The sequence below is a fragment of the Carassius carassius genome, chromosome 19, assembly GCF_963082965.1.
Source record: "Carassius carassius chromosome 19, fCarCar2.1, whole genome shotgun sequence".
Classification (NCBI taxonomy): Eukaryota; Metazoa; Chordata; class Actinopteri; order Cypriniformes; family Cyprinidae; genus Carassius; species Carassius carassius.
Window position 1 is genome coordinate 18219125 of NC_081773.1, and position 21588 is coordinate 18240712.

A 21588-nucleotide genomic window follows, 5' to 3' on the forward strand; every position below is an offset into this window, starting at 1 on the left:
CTGGCTCTGTGACAAAATGCTTGTTATGTTTAACATTTTAAAGTCACTTCAGATAAATAATAAATATCTTGGACAATGCATATTGTTTCAGTTATTGTGAGTACAGTTTTATAATAACGAGGATTTAATGTTGCATCACCCGAAATAGTGATTTTAGTTTTCAAAAAACATAAGATAAATATAATAAACAATTCCTTTTTTAAGGTGTTTTAAATGATTTAATGCTAAACTGATGTAATGTTTAACTGTTCACTTTAAGGTGAGTTGGCATCAGTAAAATGTTGTAACATTTTGAACTGTTTCTTGTACGTTCACCAAAGCTGCATTTATTTAATCAAAAATACTGTTAACAATTTAAATTGAATGTTTTAATATATTTTGAAATGTTTATTTCTGCTTGATTTTCAGCATCATTACTCCAGTCTTTAGTGTGGCATGATCTTTCATAAATCATTCTAATATGATGATTTGGTGCTTCTCGATTCATTTTTTCATGCTTCTTTGATCAATAGAAAGTTCAAAACAACATTTATGAAATAAAAATCTTTTGTAACTTTATGTCGACTGTCACTTTTGATCATTTTAATGCACCCTTGCTGAAGAAAAGTATTCATTTCTATGTTTTTTAATGCAACAACTTATAACCAAGAAAGTCTAGTTTTTTTTAATAATCTTTTTTTATAGAGGGGGTCCCTGTGACTGTGGAGGTGGAAAGCCCACATGTTTGAGGAAAGTATCAGTGTCTGAACTCACCACGAACGAAACAAAAACTCCACTTACCGCCATTCATGCCACGCTTGTGCTAAAGCTAAATCAGATTCTCCCTCTATTTCATTAACTCCTTATTCCACTTAATTTAAATCGAGTTACAATTTTCACACACAGTATTTTTGTGAGTGTGTATTTTTATTTTGGGCAGCAGTAAGAGTTTAAGGGCCATGCTGGGCTCTCTGGAGCAGCAGAGAGGTGCTGACGGACCTGCTTTTTCTGAAGTGTTAATCCACAGATGGCTCTGATGTTTGTCATATCTTTCCATCTCTCTTTCTTCTCGGTTTCTCTACCCTCCTCAAACACAACCTCTCAGTCATCTCAGTTCAACCCCTCTCAATTTCTTCCTCTCTCTCTCTCTTAAATTTGAATTGCGGTCTGGGTGGAAAACCTTTTTCACATGCTGCTGCTGCTGCTGTCTGTGCCCTTGGGCTACAACACCGTTAGCCCACAACATATGTGTTAGATTGAGCAGAGAGTTCTCCTGCCCTGGTCACAATCTTTTGTCTTTACCTCAATCTCTCTTTCCATCTCTCTCTAGGTCTAGCGGTGGAGTTCAGTTTAAAGAGCTAATGCTTTTTTTTTTTCTTTTTTCTTTTCTGTCATTTCGTTCCACATCTTTGTGAACCAAAACAGCGCCTACTGCTCGTCACAATATTCTCAAGATCAAAAACACCACCCTCTGTCTGTCAAACACAGTTTGAGTTCATCACACATGGATCTTCACCACACGTTATTGAATGTATGAATGTGTTAATGCATGTATGAGAAAAAGAGGTCAAATGGTCAGATAGTGTCAGAAAAGAAAATCTGTAGAAAAATGGATAATATCCTGTCAAAAATAGTTTATGCACATTTCTTTCAGCCCTACAACACAATGTACAAATGTTTCTATTTTTAAGGGTAAAAGATTGTAAAAAAAATTATAAAAAGTAAGAAAAACAGCAAAGACCTGTTAACTGGTTAAGGGTACATTTCCTTGTAATACACTGTAATAAATCTAATTTTTCAGATTTTTTTTTAATTTACAGATTTTGTATGTGAAACAGAACAAGTAATCTTAGAATTTACAGTAAGTGAGTTTTTTGTTATTAGTTATGTACATTAGGAATTTATGTTACATGTTACATGAATGTTTAGTGCATTATTTCAGTGCCATTTGTGTTATCGTGATTGTGTTTTGTGTTTGTATTAGCCTGTGCATCTTCTATATTAATATATACTTCTGATTAACCTTGATTCATCAGCTTTGCGCTTTCCCACCTGTGTTTTTATGGTGGTACATTATAAAGAAAGAAAACTGATTTTAGTACTTCAATATGTTATTTCACAATTTTTTTGAAAGTACACAATGCAATGCAAAATTCTAAATATGGCTAAAACATCTGGTAAAAAATGGTACAATGGACCATATTTTCACAGACTTTTCTTAGAATGTATGTTTCAATCTCTGAATTAAGCATTTATTTTAGCAATAGAATCATTTTACTGTATGAGACTGATTTGACTCTCTTCAAACTCAATTCATAATACGATCTTCATGTGCTAACTGTGGCGTCTGGGATCTCTTGTCTCTGTCACTTCACTGTCTGAGAATTCCTAGGATGTGGGACCAAACTTGCTAATAAAACCCCTCCTATTTCTCTTAATTTGTCAATGTCATCCTCTGTTACCCTAATGTCATTATTTCTCTGAATCTTTCTTTCTGTTTCTTTGTAGACTGGAGACGGCTCATAAATCTGGCGTTAAAGTTGATTGATGGATATATAATTGTCTGGTGTTTTTGCATGTGAGAGGAGACCGAAACGCGGTGGAAAGTGCAAACTCAGCTCAGTTTACATTGATTATTCACTCCAACACACTGCTTATTCCAACTTATTTTGAAGATAAATGGATTACAGTCATGAAAATCAATTGAAAAATGTCCAACAAAACTAATAATTTGATGGTTTAAAATGTGAAGACCATGCATCCAGTATAACATTTGGGGAATTTGATTACATATAGACCTAGACTAGTTAACATTTGTGTATTCACTGAACATGAGTGTTGTCACAAAATCTAAAATAGTGCCTTATATCTTGTGCAATATTTATTATAATTAATGGTTGTTTGATTTTACAATTAACAGCCATAAATTTGCTCAAACTAGGAATGTATTGAAATGAATTGATTCATTTGAAGTATTTGACATACAGATGAGTATTATGGTTTATATGGTTTGAAAATGTGCATAAAATTTTTTTCATTAATTCATTTAACTTCAGACTTTAATACTTTGCTCTGCTTTGTCATAAACATGTTTAATACAGTCCAGCCAATCTGTGCTTTCTTAAAATGTTTTCTTTAAAATGTTTGGGTGTACTAACATACTAACATGGAATAGTTCATGCACAGATAATCTTGAGTTAATGTATGACTCATTAAATAAAGTCATATATGAAGTCATATATAAAGTCATTTACATTTTAAGTAAATGTGTCATCATGGATTAATTCCTTATCAACACTCCAAATATTCCATAACGCTGTATAATATTAACTGAATTTCAATACCTCAGTGGTTAAAAGCCATGCATTTCAACTCCAACCCGTCTGTTTTAATGAATCAAAATATAAAATAGTTTTTTCATTATTTTGACCCACGTTACTTTCTATTCTAATAAATAAGATTATTACATTATTTCTTTATTATCTCAAGATTATTTTTTGCATTAATTGCATCAAATAATGCATATTTATGAACCCATATTGTAAAGTGTTAATTATGTTTGCTTAAAACTTTGCACAGCAAATTTACATATTTGTAATTACTGTAAGACTCTGTTTAGAAAATGTTTTAATGATGAGTATTGATGGTAATTGTGGTGGTTCAGAATTCTGGATAGCTCAGAACAAGGGCTTTTTTTCTGGATTTAACATGCTTGCATGGTTCAATATTTCTACTAAGTTTTTCTTGCACAGGAAACCATCCGATTGTCCCAAATCTCACCCATAACCTTGGATCAGTTTCACATAAATGTTTCTCCTTATGGCCCAGTTAATTATCATCCATCCAAGAAGCAAGATGAGTTCAGGCACCTTGATTACGCAAAAGTAGGTGAAATCAAGAATATTTGTTTGATCAAAAATGTGCTCATTTTCCCTGCTAAAAATCAAACATTCAAAAGGAATGGAGAATGGAAAAATTGAGTGCTCTCATTTAGATTCAGATGCTATGCTGATTAATCTGGAAAGGATCCTTGGGTCATTTAAACTAGTGTTGGGTTCCAGTATGGTTGGAGTAGTAAAAATGAGAATGAGATCAGATGCTCCTCTTCTGTCCTGTGAAGGACCTCAGTCTCAGTGTCCACATTTAATCAACTGTGTGTGTGCTCAGCTACAATTATGCAGTTATGCAAATTACCATATAGTTTGTCCAGCTGGAAGCATCAAGTATGCCTTTTTTTCCCATAGTTTGTGTCTGCCTCATGTCCACCTTAAAATTTATTTCTTTCTTTCATATTTTTGACTATTTACTTCATAGTATAAACCGTTGAACAAATAAGGGATAATTGATAGTCAGTTGGTCATTACAAAATAATAAAAAAATGTTTTATATGAGTGACAGAGTGAGGTGGATTGAATGACTGTTGAATGTTGATGAATGCATCATCATAGTCTGTGAAATAGGTCCATCATCTCATTCCTGCTCAAACTTACCTCAACTTAATCAACAGTTTATTTTCACTTCTCTACCTGTAAATTGGTGCATTAGATGCCTACCCTCCAAAATTAAACACGATGAAATAACATATATCATACTTCCACATGATGTCAAGTTTGTGCTTGTTTGGATGTTGGTTGTTTATTTTCGCTTTGTGTAGAGAACATCAACGCCAAGTCACGAAGGCCTTGGCGTTGATGTTCTCTTGCGTTCACCGTGCTCACACGGGGATGCTGCTTGACAGTAATTCATCAAAGCTGCTGATGAGAGTCAGGCATTCAATTTGTTACAGCTGTACAAAAAGAGAGAGAAAGGCCATTTTTCAGGACCCCAATCAATCCAAAGTCTCTAGAAGTCTATATAAATGCACTGCAGTGCATGTTTTCATTGGGTTTTATTTTTAATGATACAGAGCAGATGTTTGCATGCGACTGTGTTCCTTTTAGAGAGGAAGAAAAAGAAAAAAACTTCACAGAGAGATGTAAAGCTGTCCATCAGAGAGTGACCACTGCAGTGCACTGGGGCGTTGGCCAAATTATGCTGCCAAAGCACATGATAACTAAATTATTTACAACTACACTGCAGTAACAGAAGAGCAAAGCATGCTTTTTATTGGTTTTGTGGACTCAGTGGAATGTTAAATAAGATTAAACGTTTTAAGAGTGAGCATCTGTTTGGATGTGCATGTCCAAACCATTGCTCAAACTGACATAAACCTCATGCCACCCAGAAATGTCAATCACCCCATTTGCTTTGATGCTAAAAGATGGTTGTCCGTTCAGCTCCACACACCAGACTGGCTCTCCAAGACCGACGTACCGTCTCATGCACTGACGGGTGACAGAGACAAAAGCATATTTGCTTGAATGAAAAGTGGCGCCACATTAGCTTTACACAAGTTTTGTTTTATTAAACAAAGCATGAAATCCACCAAAAATCAGCACTATCATATGACAAATGGTAACAAAAGTCTTGGATGGGCTCAAAGGAGCAAACCTGCTGAAAGACACCAGTTTTGCATCATGTTTTTTTTTTTTTTTTCATCACAAGCTACTCCAGAAGATCTTTAGTCAAGTATACACACCAGCGGTAGTGAAGTTACTTTAAAACCTTTGCTTTCTGAGCTACGTGTTCATCATAATTTAAAGAAATGCTGTCAGCCATCACCTATGTCTTTGACTAAATTATATCAAAGGCTACACTGCAAAAAAATCTTAGTATTTCTGTTGTTCATCTTGAATCAAGCTACATTTACTTAATTCTTTCAAGAGAAAATCTGCCTATGGGGTAAGAAAAAAATAATATTGAAATATTTCTTCTTACACTATTAACATATATTGTTTCTTGTTTCATGCTTGAACTGATGGCTTTGTTTGTAGAAAACAAGACTTAATATCTGAAGTCATTTTCCTTCTTTATTACATTTTTATATATTTAAAAAAACACAGCCCCGTAAATGTCTACTATTATATATATATTGCAAAATACTCAAAGTATCTATAACAACATAAAGCTAACTACTTTTCAAAATGTAAAGAAAATGCTACAACAATCGAATATACTTTGAATATGCTAATTTATATAACAGAGTTGAAAATATACTACATATAGCATATGATATAATAAAAATAATATGCTACATCTATCTACATCTGTCATGCAAAAAAAGTAGTTCGATTAACAGCATCAGTAGTTATTATTTACTCTCTAACACCGACATAAATAATGTAGAGTAAAAGCTTAATGTCATGATTTATGAGACTTTTAAAAGAAGACAAGGAACTGAGATGGCAGAAAAAAAAATAAGAAAGCGGCAGAAAGAAGGGAGGAGAGGAAGAAGAGAATGCCACGTCGATGAGGGAAATGACGTTTTTATAGAGAACTCCTAAGGCGTCCTATGAGAGCGAATGACAGCAAATATGCTTTTGGCTTACCAATGCTCTGCTTAGCCAATGAAGATTCAGCAGTAAACGTGGCAGATTTTACTGTGACCAGAGCAGATAACACATCTCCGTCATGCTTTCATTTATCCATGTTTAAAAAAAAAAACAGTTTAAAGGGAATACACCGGCTATATCAGGTGATCAGATTATTAAACAGTGAAAGTGAAGTAGCATATAACACACATCACATCTGCATTTGTGTAAATGCTTAATACTTGTGTGTTGCAAGCAGGTTCTTTCAGACCTGTTTCCTGTTAAAAGTTGAAGCCTCCACTACAGAGACTGAAGCTAGCAAGTCCTTAACAAGGAGAATATCAGTTTTCCTGGCTCTTATGATCTGCCTCTCTTATGTTTCACTTTCAAAGCTTAGCTCATTCGCCAACTTCCCACAACTGCTTTCCCTCGTCCCGTCTCACTCCTACAGCTCTGCTGCTGAGGGGGAGCTGATAGAGACATAAAAAGCTTAAAGCACAAAGATACGCACACGCATACTGCACTCTTCTACAAAGCACTTTATCCTCTGATGAGCTGTTTATGGTCGGGGATGTCCGGCTGAAGATTTTTAGGAATTCTTCTTAGGCTGCACTGAGATGCATTGGGTATTTGTGGGTAATGAGGCAGACAGACCTCAGCTTCCGTCTGGCCAAACTCTCAGGTTATGCAATCCGCATGGAAACCTGAACTCTTCCAATAAGAAATATTTACTGTTTCAGTTAAGGATTAAATGGATATTTCACCCAAATATGAAAATGCAGTGATTATCTTTTGTTACCATCACTTTTCACAGACTGTTATTATTCACTGAAAATCTTCAGCTTTTTTTTTGCAGCTAATTTATTTAGTGCCTTTTTTACCATGATGTTTAAACCACATTTTCCTATCTAACACAATTGTATTTTTCAATAATTTTCTACATAATATCTTAAACTTTTTAATATTATCTCTCTATATCTCATAAGTGCAACTTTATTTCTGACAACTGTCTGCAACCTTATTTCTCATAACTTTGACTTTCTCATTATGGCAACTTTATTTCTCATCATTTTTACTTTATATCTTACAATTGATCATACAGGGGTATTCAGACCCACTGTCCTGCAGAGTTTAGCTCCAACCCAAATGAAAAACACCTGAACTTTAATCAAGGTCTTTAGGATCGCTTGAAAAAAAAATTTGCTGGTCGGTTTACTGAAGCAGGTTGGATATAAACTGGACAGTAGGTCTCCAGAAACAGGATAGAAGGCCTATCTTTATATCATATTTCATTATATCTTTACATTTCTTGCAATTGTAAGTTATCTTATGTGACTTGAATTTTCCAGGTGGGATTAACAATCCTTTTAAGAATAGCACAACTCTCTATGATTCCAAAGCTGTACGAATCATTAATTAATATCTTGTCCCACACATGTTCAATGGCAAGAATGATATAATAGTTCCTGTTCATGTGTTGTGAATATGAGATCACCTACAGTTGGTTACGCCTCATGCATATGCTGTATACAGACTGACTCTCAGTCCGAGCGCTACACACCAGATGAACTTGTTGATGAGTGAAAGGCGAGGAGATTTCAGCTCGGTGTGTACTGATTTCATATGTTGTCCAAATCTGTGAGCTGGAGTCAGAGCCCACGGTGCAGAGGGAGGGCTATTATTCATCGATGTGGTATTTATGAGAGGAAGGAAAAGGTCTTTGATAGAGAAACTCTGCTCTGCTCCCCTCTACCACATATACTCGTGTTCCTGGAACCCTCCACTCTCCTTCGCTCCCACCCAGTATCTGCATATCTCTCTAATGTCAAGCCTTTTCCCATGCACTCCATGTTATGTTAAACATGACAGAGATTGGGTAATATGAGGTAAAAGAGGTGTGCATATTTAGGAAAAAGGTCAACTGACTTACTGATCTGCACACGTGCCAAAGTTGCTGGGAGTCTGGTGCTGTAGCTCAGAACTGCTGTTATTGCTCTGGCGTTCCTGTCAAAACAGAAATGAGAAAAGCTCAAGGGTTCGTAATGAAGCCTGCACACTATTTATCTGACACTTTTAGAGCATGAGAGATTCTCTTAAAGATAAAAGTTCATTAATGGCATTGATAGTTTCATGAAGAACCTTTAACATCCATTACACAATAGGTTCTTCCAAGTGAAAAAAAAAATCTTTAGATTTTAGAGTATTCTTTACACTACACAAAATGTGTAAAAACTGTTCTTCTATGACACTGCTGTGAAACCCCCCTTTCGGAACCTTTATTTTTAAAACTATGAGGGCAAATTCCAAATGCCATTTTTGTGTGCATGTGGGATCTTAATTGTCATTTTGAAACATCCGCTTGTGTTCATGCAACCCAAAAATGACACAATGGGAGACAGAAGGCATTTTGAAATAAATGTGAATTGAAAATTCACTGTTATTAAAATGAATAATATTCTGATTCCAAACATAGAAGCATGGCTTGTGTAGGCTTCTCTTAATAACTACATATGAACTGATCCGTTAAAGGGGTCATATGATGTTTCTATAACAATATTATGTGGTGTTTTTGGTGTAATGAAATGTCTTTATGTGGTTTAAGCTTAAAAAAAACCCATGCCCCGCCTTTCTGAAATGCTTAAGTTTTTTACAAATCTCATCGTGCTGAAAAGCGAGGTGTTCTCTGATTGGCCAGCTATCCAGTGCTTTGTGATTGATCGAATGCCTCAAACATGTGACGGAAATGTTATGCCCCTCACCATACTGTGATATGTGTCCCAGTCAGAACACCAGCGCGACAAGACAAACAATAAAAACCATTACAAACGATACATTTGTTGCATCGAGCGGGGACATTATTACGGAATATAATTTTTACGCATTGTGCATCACGCAAACATAAAAGCTTGTCTGCATTTGTGATCAGAGAATCAACAAGCGCTACTCTACACTCCTCAAAACTCATGTTTGAATCATTTTACAAAATGAAACATGATGGATGAAGACAGAGGTATACAATAAACATAGCATGTTTACAGTCAGCTCCTTTCCATGAAGTCCATTCTCAATAGACAGCTTAAATTTAGCAAGACTTAAGTTCAACTGGCTTGAGGTGATAACTACTTCATCTTTACCTGTGTCTCATCGTCCATGTCCAGGCTAGCGCTTTATAGCAAACCTCGCAAAGCCATCATTCTAGACAGTAAAAGCAAACTGATGCTTTTATCTCTTTTAGGGTCTCTAGATAAAAAATAATAATATGAAAGCAGCAACTGTAATTCAGCTCCACATCTGTGTGGCAGATTGGGCAGAGCAAAAGGTGCTGTGGAGTAGATGGACAGCAGTCTGTCCAGCATGTGTGGAGGCTTTGCTTTGTGATCAAATTACAGCTTTTTTTTTGCAAGATAATAAAAGGCACAGTTGAACCCTATCATCTTCCTTTCCACATATGATTTTTTCGTTACAATATGACTGATGTAAAGCAGAAAGACATGATGCTTAGTGCAATTTCTAAGCCTATAACTCCACCAAATCAAATGACAAAAATAATGGACCTCATCCATTTAAAATTTCGTACAGTTTGAGAATTTACGAAAAAAAATATTCTCATGCATTTCCTATTCACAACTGCTTACGCGCGTATTTATATTTCTTACCCGTTCTAATGCTGATGAATCCGGATTACTCTGAGGGAACTGAACTCGTGCTGCAGCTAATAATTTGTTCAAAGCACACTCACAACGTTCAAATAAAGGCTTACTCTTTACAACCGAACTTGCACACTACTCCTGTTCGCGCGCTCTCGTCGGTGAGCATGTGCAGCAAAATTTCTAGCGCCGTGTACCATTCCCAAAACCAGCTGAAACACAAAACGTACATCGTCAACATCACTAGTACTAGTGCTGGGAAGATTATGTAGGCCTACAAATATAAATCCATTATTGATTACAGATTACATGTTAAAAATTGCAGTTAGTAATTCAATCTAGGTTACTTATTTTAGTTAATGTATTCAGACTATTTATATATATATATAATATATATTACTTTTTATCTAACTTGTTATAAACTTATCATTAAATGTACCATATTGGTATAAAAAAAGCAAAGATAATGAAAATATATTCAATTTAATTTTATATTAACATCAAGTGCTTTTAACATTGCATTAAACCACGTTTTCCAAACTGGGCTTAATGTAAAAACTGCAGTGGGTTGATACATAGCTAATAAGTAATTAAATCATACATTTATTTACATGACCATTCTATATTGCTAATATGGTCAAAGCTAAATGGTACGACACAGTATGTTTAAAAATTAAATTTTAAAAGAGAAAAAGAACAATTAGGGAGAATAAATAAATTAGGAACCATTTACTGCCATAGTGTGAGTATGTGTAATCATGTAATCCATAAAAAAGTAACTAATCTGATTACGAGCAATATCAAATGTAATATAATCTAATAACAAGTACTTGATTTTTGGAGTCTGATTACAAAATCCAGATTACATGCAGTTACCACCCAGCTCTGACTACTACTAATAAACCGTTGTTTTTGTTGCTGTTATTATTTTATTATTATAAATAAATTGACAATTTCAAATAGCTTGTTTCTGAGGCGACTTGGAGTCAGTTTCAGTTGGTTCTAAATTTGACCATGAGTTTACAATAAACTTTAGCACAAATCACGAATCGTTAATTTTCTGTAAAACATATATCTGCAAATGGCTAACTTAATGTTGTATCATGTTAAACTGGGACAGGAAAATTAAAAGATAAGGTATTTTAACATTGCTACAGGTTCAAGATTAAGTACATTGTGAATGCATTTTCTTGCAGTTATCCTGTATGGTTCCAACCCTCAAATATCTTTAAACATTTCATTTTTAAATGTGATTTCACAATAACATGATCATTTCCAAAGCCATCGCCCTTATGGCTCTAAAAATGAATGCCAAATTAACAATTCAGCATGTAACTTAAGACAGCAGAAACAGCAGCATGACACCTCCATCTTCTCTACTGTTTCCTGGCTACAGAGAACGGACTCAAAAAAATGATGAAGAGAAATCGGAGAGATTGAACTTGGCATCTCACTCCCTGGGAGCTCCAGGGGAGGTGGTCCAGCCCCGGGCGGTCCCAGCCATTTCAGGGTGAAGGATCGTAGGGGAAAGGAGACCTGGCAAGCCCACTTCCTCTTGGCCTGCAAGAGGCCTTAATTAGCACAACTTTCCCACTCCATTCAGAACATACAGCTCTTCTGCATCCCCATTACCAGTGCTGGAGTCCTGTAAGTTAAAGTAGAGATATCGCAATAAAGTATGCAATAATAATACATAACAAAGGTACTCTTTTTTGAACTTTCATACGCTCCATCCCAATGTATATTTAAGAAAATATAGGCCTAATGTCCTAAAGCAGACACACTGCTCTGCAATCTACACTGCTCACATCTAATAGGTAAGTTGAGGACAGAGAAAGAAATATCAAAACCAGATGATGGGAAAGCAAAACAGTGGGGAGATACAAAGAACAAGAGCAAAGGAATGATGTAAAAGAGCATGATATGACAGTTAGGCAACAAAATACCTTAAAAAATGTCCTCAAAGGAAAATGTTTGCTTTAATGATGACTATGTGCACAGGGTTTGACACACAAGCTGAACAGGAGCAGGTGTCTGTATCCTGTCTACTAACATCCATCATTTCCTTATCTCTCCTCAGCAATCTCTGTTTTGTGTCAGCATGTCTGCAGGACCTCCGGACCCTCTCTGTGGTGTTCCCATCACCTGGTCCTAATTGGCTCAGATATATGGGACTCACTGGACAGGCATCTGTGAACACAAGCATGCAATTACAAGGAAGTACTGTCTTAATTACTGTCTGTATCTCATTTATGAAAAAGTATCATTCAAATGTTTGCAGCCTGCAATATTTTTTTCATATCCTCAACCAAGGCTACATTTATTTGATCAAAACATACAGTAAAAATAGAAATATTGATACAATTTAAAATTATTTAAATTTTCTGTTTGAATATATTTTAAAATGTAATTTATTTCTGTGATGTACTTCGGTCTTTAGTGTCACATGATCCTTCAGACATCATTCTAAAATGCTGATTTGATGCTCAAGAAGCGTTTCTTCTTATTATCAAAGTCAAAACTGCTCCTTGACACAGTTAACTGCTTAACTAAACTAAAAGGTATAGATCCCAAGTACAAGGAATTGTATTTCGATCCTATTTTAGAGCTGAATTTGGAAGTTATAGTTTGAGAAGTGTTTCAGAGGGCATTTTGTTCACCTCTTTCTCCGTTGCATGTGCGACCTGTCATAACGGCTGACTTCATAATGAGTACATTAAGTTTATCTGCACAGAGAGGGCAGGAAACTAGATAAAAACAGAGGTCAAGGGATGGGGAATCTCTTATTTCGAGACGCTGGAAAGAGAAGAGGATTTCAGGAGGGAATCTAAATGAGAAAAGCAGTCCGAGCAGTAGATAGAGAGCTCACTGTAAACTCACTCTCAAGGCTGCTGTCAGTCTGCAGGCCAGACCTATTCACCAGTCCGACTCTCAAAACATGGACTGCCTGCTTCATTAGGATACGACTGGAAGAGCAGAGGAAGACTTGCATTCGTCCATTGGGGAAAAGAGAGCTGGATGACTCCGTTTACCATTTTTACAGAGCAGGAGGGACCTCATGTTTGTGCCACAAGCAACTCGCGCATGATTCTCTGTCCAAGACTGTGAGTTTGATTGAGTAGCTTCTCTTCCCGTCTCCATTACTCTTTGTCCCCTTCCCCCATCAAACTAGATTTTTCAAATATGATAAATACCTTGGCCAGATCCCACTCCCTCAATGCGCTCGCATAGCAAAAAGGCTCACCCCCAAAAAGTCTGGATTCAATTTTTGAAAAATGGAGAGCTTGTGAAAAACGGGGAAAACCCTCTTGTCTTGCAAATCCATTATTGTTCAGGTTATACTCCAAATCCTGCTTTAATATATGTGTTTGTTTAGGATCTACTCTCAATCCACTACATAATCCCATTCGCGGACTAAGTTTAGCAGTACAAATAAATATGGTAATGGACCCCCCTCGCATATCAGCAGAGAGGCGGTTAAGGCACCCAAACCCAATCTATTCCAGATGGCATCGATAGATCACATTATTTACATGCTGAGTACTCGGTTTCCTCGGTAACGCTGGCCACTTTTAGGCGCGCCTCCGCAATGCGCGTCCTACTTTCTGCCTTGAGGGTCTTGATTGCTCAGGAATGAAGCTTTCATTAGGATGCTGATGCACAGATGTAGCGCCCCATAAATGCACCTTCTCCGTGCTGTCCTTGCAGTGCCTATGATACCCGATCCCCTCATTCAGCACACATTAAAGGCTAATCATGTCTATCATTTCCATTAACCGGTTCATTCCCCCGTGCAATGCGCTCTAAATGGGCTTCATTATATGCACCGTCCCTATCAGTGCTCCTACGGTTAGTTAACTCACTGCAAGATCCTAATTGTTCCTCCGTGCTCGCCCTGTTCTATGACTGATCGAGGCTTCATTCAGATACTCTGTGGTCTCTCCACTAGAGGGTGACCTATGATCACGCAACTGACCCACGACCTCCGCGCTGTTTAGCAGTTTTTTTGTAGCACTGTTAAAGATTTAAACGCAAAAGTGGGTTAGTTTGACAGATATGGACTGATTACTAATTTTCCACAATGTGCACATTTTCTCTATATTTTCAAATAAACAGACCAGACAACATGGGCTGCACCTGCAGGTCAACTTAATACGCGAACATTTTGTTTCTTTGTTTATTTGGTAAAAGTGCAATCGATATTTATTTATTTATCTATTTATTTTAGTTGTATACATTTCTAAAAATATTTTTGTAAACATGTTTAAGTTTGTAAAAGTCCCATATTCATTTGAAAAATTTTTTTTTAACTAATTACATTACACTTTCCTTAATTTCACATTTGTGTCAAATGTAGGTCTATAGATATGGTGCCTTTTAAAGTAATCTACACTGGACAGTGCTACAACCTTTCCCACCTGGTCATTAACATGATCACAAATTACATTATGAATGTAAAAAATGTACAACTTTCTTGCCTTAAAATAATTTGGTTCTATAAATCTTTATATTTTTCTCAGCTTGATGATAATTATGTATGACTGGTGCTATTACAACTTAAGTTCTTTCAACACAAACTGAATTGAATGTTCCACAGCAATTTTATTTTCTTTCATTTATATTACCTTTTTTGACTTTTATTTACTCAGCAGGCTTCCTAATATTAGTGTCTCCAAGAAACTGCAATTTTGACACTTTGAAAGTTGTTAGTGTTTGCTTCTAAGCCCACAGCAGCTCACACCTTTGATTTCATTGTACAACAGTCATTTAACCTTCGTGTGCAGAAAAAAGCTTGGATGTTGAATGAACATAGTAATTTCATTACTGTAGGAAAAAAAAACATATTCAGACATAAGAAATGTTGGCCTCATATTTTCAGTTAATGGTCTGAGCTATCATAACCATCTGGTTCTGGGCACAAGCTGGCGTGATCTTTAAACACAATTAAAAACCAGTGGTAAAAAATGTGTTGGTAGGCTTATATGAAATAGATGTTTGGAAATGTAAATTTACTTTTTATGCTTAAAGATAACATTTTTGCATTAATAAATCCAACATAGAAAGCCTCTTGACTAGCACACTACAAAACTTTCTCAGTTCTGAAAGGGATAAGTTCTCTCTTCTATATTTGTTTTTCATTATTATTATTTAGTTTATGGAATTTGTTGCATCTATTTTATGTACGCTAAATAAACTTATGCATGTTATTTTGTATTAATATTAAATATGTAGATTAATCAAAGATAAACCAAAATAATTGTACAGCCCAGGTAAATCTTTCAAATATATATTTATCATCATTACAGAGAAATCTTTAAAGAAATTAACACAAATAAAACTGCTGGAAAATGATTAGTGCTGCAATATCTGTCACTGCCCGTCAAACGACAATTTACTTATCCATCTGAGATGTTTATGGTTTCTATTAAATTAGTGTTAATCTTCGGACAGCCGTCTTTAGAACATGAAAAAAGATTCCAGCTGTGGTGGCTACGGCTAGCTTTCTCCTTGCTTAATTATTCAGGAAAACAGCTGTAAACCAACAGCCCATAAACCAGCCAACAGATCCTGCTTTTTCTCAGAGCCACGTATTGTACATTTTAATTATGTTTCTAATTACATGCAAAGGCTCAAAGAAGTTTTTGTCATCGGCCTTGTGTGTCACTGAACCAGCTACTTTTCTTGAGAGTACTGACGCTTCTATTTTGGGCTCAATGAATTTGTGTTGCCTGCAGTCATGGCATTTCCTGTACATTTGGAATTATGACAGTTTAGCAGCAAATTATGATATGGAGAGTGTCTTCTCTGAATTTCTGTAGCCAGTCTACACTTGTCACCAAAAGTGGATGACAGCTACTGTGCATCTGTTTCCTTGATTCTGTTCATATTCTGGAAATCCCCCCCTAAACTGAGACATGCTGTACCCTTTAACTCTCTCCGTACCTTCATCTTTAAGATACTGAAGTCTCCCCACTGCTTAATAACAGCAGCCTTGTGTTTTCCACGAAGAATGTAAAGAGATTACACTGAAATAAGATGCAAACTGAAATTACAGGGTTTGTTGCAGCTAGAGGGAGGAGGTTCCAGGCCTGTGACTTCACTGTAAAGTGATACCCTTTACATACTATGAAGAGAAGCGTGCTGACAGCAGCAGAGCCTAAAAGGGGCATACACATACACACACACACACACACACACACAGATTGATGCATGCTTTATAAGTGTGTCTGTGTGCGTTTGTGTGTGTGTGTGTGTGTGCGTGCGTGCGTGCGTGTGTGCGTGCGTGAGTTTGTGTGTGTGTGTGTGTGTGTGTGTGTGTGTGTGTGTGTGTGTGTGTGTGTGTGAAAATAGATTCAGAAGAGGGGCACATTTGTAGTGATGCACGGTGGTGAAACCAGGCTATCTGGATATAATCAAAGTCCTGCTCTGATGTTACGGTGCCTCCTCTGTTTTTCTCTCCCCTTCTTTCTCTTACTTCACAGCAGCAACACCTATAACCACAGCTGTAGCTCCTTCCCTTTTAAATAAAACTTTTCTCATATAATGAAGTATCACATTTGCATTTCATTCATCAGTTTGCTAAGCATGAAGTGCAGTGGTGCTATTAGCATTGCCTAATGTAATGATGCATGAATCAATAAATGATTTAATCATCGAAGAGCTGCATGCACTGTCAAAATAAATCAAATCTCTCTTGTCTATTCAGAATCTGCCACCAGTTTGTGCTGCATGAGTCAAGAAGTACAGGAACAAGTACAATCGAGTTATGTGTGAAAGAAGGAAAGAAAGTGACATATAGGTTAATTAAAACAATTGCTTTTCTACTTGTTCAGAGTTCCAAACTGAAAAAAAGTGGTTTAGAACAAGAGGCTGCTTTTGGATATACTAGGGCAAAGTTTCCATTAAAATGAGTTAGTATTGCTTTTCCATCAAAAGGAGACCACAATAATAATGTCCATCCATGTATAACCAGGGTTTTTTTTTTTTGTGGTCAAATTAGGAAAAGTCTCCTTTTTCCAGTATCAGCGTTCTGATATACATGATTATGGATCCGAAGAGCTGGAAATCATTATTTCAATAATTACATCAAACCTAAAAAATAATGAAAAAAAAAGTTGGTCCTAAATGCAACTTGTCAATTTATTGTTTGTGACATCTAATCAAAAGCATGTAATTTTCTTTTTTTGCAATCTCTGTCACGGCAGCCACCCGATATCTTCTGATGTGCAAAACTTTCTTTAAGTGGATGGTCAAGGTTTGAAAGTCTTTTTCAATACTAACACACAAAATAACAAATAATATCAAATGTACACTGCAATTCAAAATCTATGGTCATTAAGAATTTTTTAAAGAACATTCGGCAAGGATGCATTAACTGAGCAAAAGTAAGAGTTTCTATTTTGTAAGTATTTCTATTTTCTATTTCTATTTTGAATAAATGGTGTGGAAACTTTTCATCAAACAATCATGAAAAAAAAGATAACAGTTTCCAGAAAAAATATTAGGCAGCACATCTGTTTTCAACATTAATAGTAATAAGAAACGTTTCTTGAGGACCAAATCAGCAAATTAGAATGATTTCTGAAGGATCATGTGACACTGAAGACTGGAATAATGGCTGCATTTAATGGTTACATTTTAAAATATATTAAAATAGAAAACTATTCTTATAAGTTTTCACAATATTATTGCTTTACTGTATTTTTGATCAAATAAATGCAGCCTTGGTGAGCATAAGAGACTTCTTTCAAAAACATTAAATCATCTAACCAACTACAGGCTTATGAATGGTAGTTTAAGATATTCATTTATGTGCATGAGTCTCTGTTGGCCAAGATCAAAATGCCACTGTATTATATGTAGTTTATCTTCTCCAAGCTCATGACCTTAACCGTGATCTTTGACCCCACACTCGTGCTTTACTGTATGATAGTGGGAGAGTGAAGACAGCAGATGGGAGTGAGAGAGCAGAGACCCTTTCTCCACCCCCGTCACTCTTTCCCTCCTGTTCTGTCAGCGCTATAACAGAGAAGGAGACAAGGTGCTGAAACACATCCATCCTGAGGGACGACCCCCTCCCACCTCAGCACCACACAGACACACACGGCTGGCTGCTTCCCTGGCTGTTCGAAAACAGTCACGCATTTGCCTCTGACAGGCAGGAGGACCACAGCACATGTTCCCCACAGCTGAGAGGGACGTCTGGTGGCCTGCCCTTAATGTGAAGCCTCAGGTCTCAGCGAATGGAGCTGTGGCGTTCTGGAGGAACAACAGTAAAAGAGATAACTCCATTACAGCCCACCCAAAGTCCGGCCCAGTCTGCTTGGACTTCTATCTTGCTCGCTGATGCAGGCTATTCAAGACATGATGGCATAGTTGTAATGGAAACCAAACCCTACTCTCAGGAGCAAACATTGCTTTACACAGAATACTTCTCACCAGCTGTTTATTTTTCTTAACGGACCAAAGTAGGAGGGGGAAAAATAATTAAAATACATGGAGATTTCCAAAAGCGCTCTTTAGGACTTTTAAATTAAATGGAACTGTTATTTAGCCAAGCCATCCATCTACCTATCCATCTTCTCATCAATTCATCCATCCATCCATCCATCGACTTGGGTGGCAGGCGCCCCGTGGGCTCAGTGTCAGAGGGGAAGGCCTGTCTGTCAGTGTCAGGATGCTGGCGTGTCAGGGAGCTGTTGATGCAGGCTGAGGCCCAGGCCCAGTCCCTGCATTCCCCAGGCCCGTGCCCTCATAGCCTTGCCCCGTGGTGGGCCATGGCCCCCTGCCTCTATATATTATCACAGGTGGGCTGTTGGTTACAGCCACCCTGCCCATTCTCTCCACAGCACATCAGGGGCGGTCAATAGGCCCTGGTTCTATTACTTGAAACTTGGTCAGGCTTTTCAGAACAGACCTATATGAGGGTGGTTGGGCAGATAAATCAGTGGTGAGGAGATGAACAATTAGTGATCAGGGAGGGCGATGAAAGAGGTCAACATTCACACAGCAGACAGACCTTGCATGCAATAAATATGGGAACAAAAATTTTTGACAGTTGATAGCAGGGCTATGCATCCCTTCTGAAATACAGTGAATTTAAATGGGGTTTCCAATGGAATGCAGAATCTAATTTAAATGTAAAGAGGCAGATTTAAAGAGTAGAGAGAAAATAGTTTCTTTAAGGTTTAAAAGCCTTTTGATGTTTTTAAGGTTTATGGGCCTTGAATAAACATGAAATAGAAATTCACTCTGTCTATTTTCTAACTAATGTTAGTGATCTTATTATGAACAATTCATCCATGTAACAATTTTTTAACTTGTAATTTTTTTCTAATCCTCTTGTGAAATGACAAATGTCTCTCTGGTGATGAATGACAGACTGCAATCACTGAAAGCTTGCATTCAAATCTGCCTCTGTCAAAAAACATAGAGCCAAGTCCATGTTCTATGTTTTTTTTTTTTTTTTTGATTCCATTTCACTCAAATGCTCATTACAATGTGGAAGAAAAGATTTGATGCTACCTCCATTACATCAAACTTTAATAAATTATCTTATTTCCCAGAATGTATTGTATAATTAAGATAAAGAATTTATGTACAATTCAGAAATTTTCTTGTCTTGTCATCCCAATTCAACTTTTTTTTGTGAGACAATTTGAATACAAATTCCAATTAATGAATTAAAAAGGAGGCAATTTTCTTGTTCTATAGTGAGTTCCTACAGAAAGTGTTTTTGTACCATTATTTAAATACGTGCATCAACGTATCTTTGAATAAATAAAAAATGCTTATATTTTGAGCACGTTCCGTATGATTTTTTGCTTACACTCTATTGAAGATACACTTATTTGGATTATCCATTGCTTAAAAATATAAATAAACTGATATTCTTTTTGCAAAACAAAGGAACCTCAGTAAAGTTGGAATTGTTATTCATGGACCACACACACTCAAACAGAGAGATTAGCCACATATTATTTTCCTAAAGTCTATCACAGTGGGGTGCTGCCAGTTCAGTCTCTGCATACCCACCCTGCTTTGCTCTCTTTCTCTCACTGTCTCTCCATCCTTCTCTTTCTGTCACACATACTCAATCACACACACAAAATGTCAAATGCAAGCATAAGTGGTTTTTCCAAACACCACAGACTTTTTATTTTGCTACAGCACATTAAAAGAAGAAATGAAGTGAGCATTTTAACAAGATGTTGTCGTAAAACCACCTTTAACATTTTTAGGAAAAGAGAGAGAAATATCATCATCATCATGATATAATGAGAATTCCTCTTCACAGGGCTGCAAAACAATGCAATGCAACTGGGTGGTCAGGAAATAGATGCCAAAGGCACTAACAGCTAACAGAGAGAACGAGAATCATACAGCATGATGCAAACACAAAGTGAGGTTTTGGTACAGACATGCTGCTTGATCATGGTCTATGTGTTACAGCGCACAGTGCCGCAGGAGACAGTCTTGAATATAGAATATGTGTGTGAATACAACCAGATGCAAAGGTGAGATTAATCAGCTGCAGATGTGGTTAAAGAAGTCTGAAATGCTGCAAAACAGAGAACTGTTTGTACTTTTTTTAAACATCTGTTAGAAAAACCAGGGGGTCGATAATTACATAAAATTAAATGCTGGACTTGGACTGTGATAGTTTTTTTCTGTCTCAAAACTGAGTTTATGTGCCTACATTTGAGCAAAGGTATTTGTTTTAGTAATAAACATAAATGCTGTCTGTTTTAGTAAGTTGCTTGGGTTATGAGACACAGACACAATCACTAAGCATTCATGCTTTTGCAATGTAAAGGAAGGTTTAAGTGTGAGACTGTTTTAATGGGATAGCTTACTTAACTTATGGGGTCGTTCTTCGATCGTACCTTGCTTAATACATGAGATAATATGAAAAATGCCAGATTTTCTTATCATGACAACTGATCTCTGGCTAATTTGGTTCTTCAAACGAATTTGCGGATTTGATTAAAATATCTGGATTACGTTGTCTAACCCTGCATCCCAATGTTCACTATCCATCCTAAATGTGAGATTATAATTAATGTGCCCAAAAGCATAATATGTTGAAAATAGAAGCCTATTCCAGAAGTCCCCGGATGATCCACTATTTCAGGTCGATTTTTGAAGTGTGGAACCGTGTTCACTCTAATAGCTAATAATACCGACAATCCAATGCGCTTTGACGAATGATTCGGTTGAGAACTACAATCACGATTAAAAAGCCTACAGACATGGCGGATGCGCGCGACCGACGGTTAAGTAGAGAGGTTTAGATAAGGGGGTTTGAGTTACTAATAATCAACATTTAACCTGGTAAAATAGTTTTTATTTATCTATGTTATATTACATCTGCAACAGCAATGAAAAGCATCATGCAGAAAATATGAACAGTTCTCTGCATAAAGACCTGCGGCTTGAAGATCAGTGAGCTACTTCTTTTCTCTCTTGTACGGTAGGAAGTTCAATGAAATGAAATGTGGAGGATGTTAACTGTGACAAGATGATTGACAGGCCAGTTTACAATGACAGGA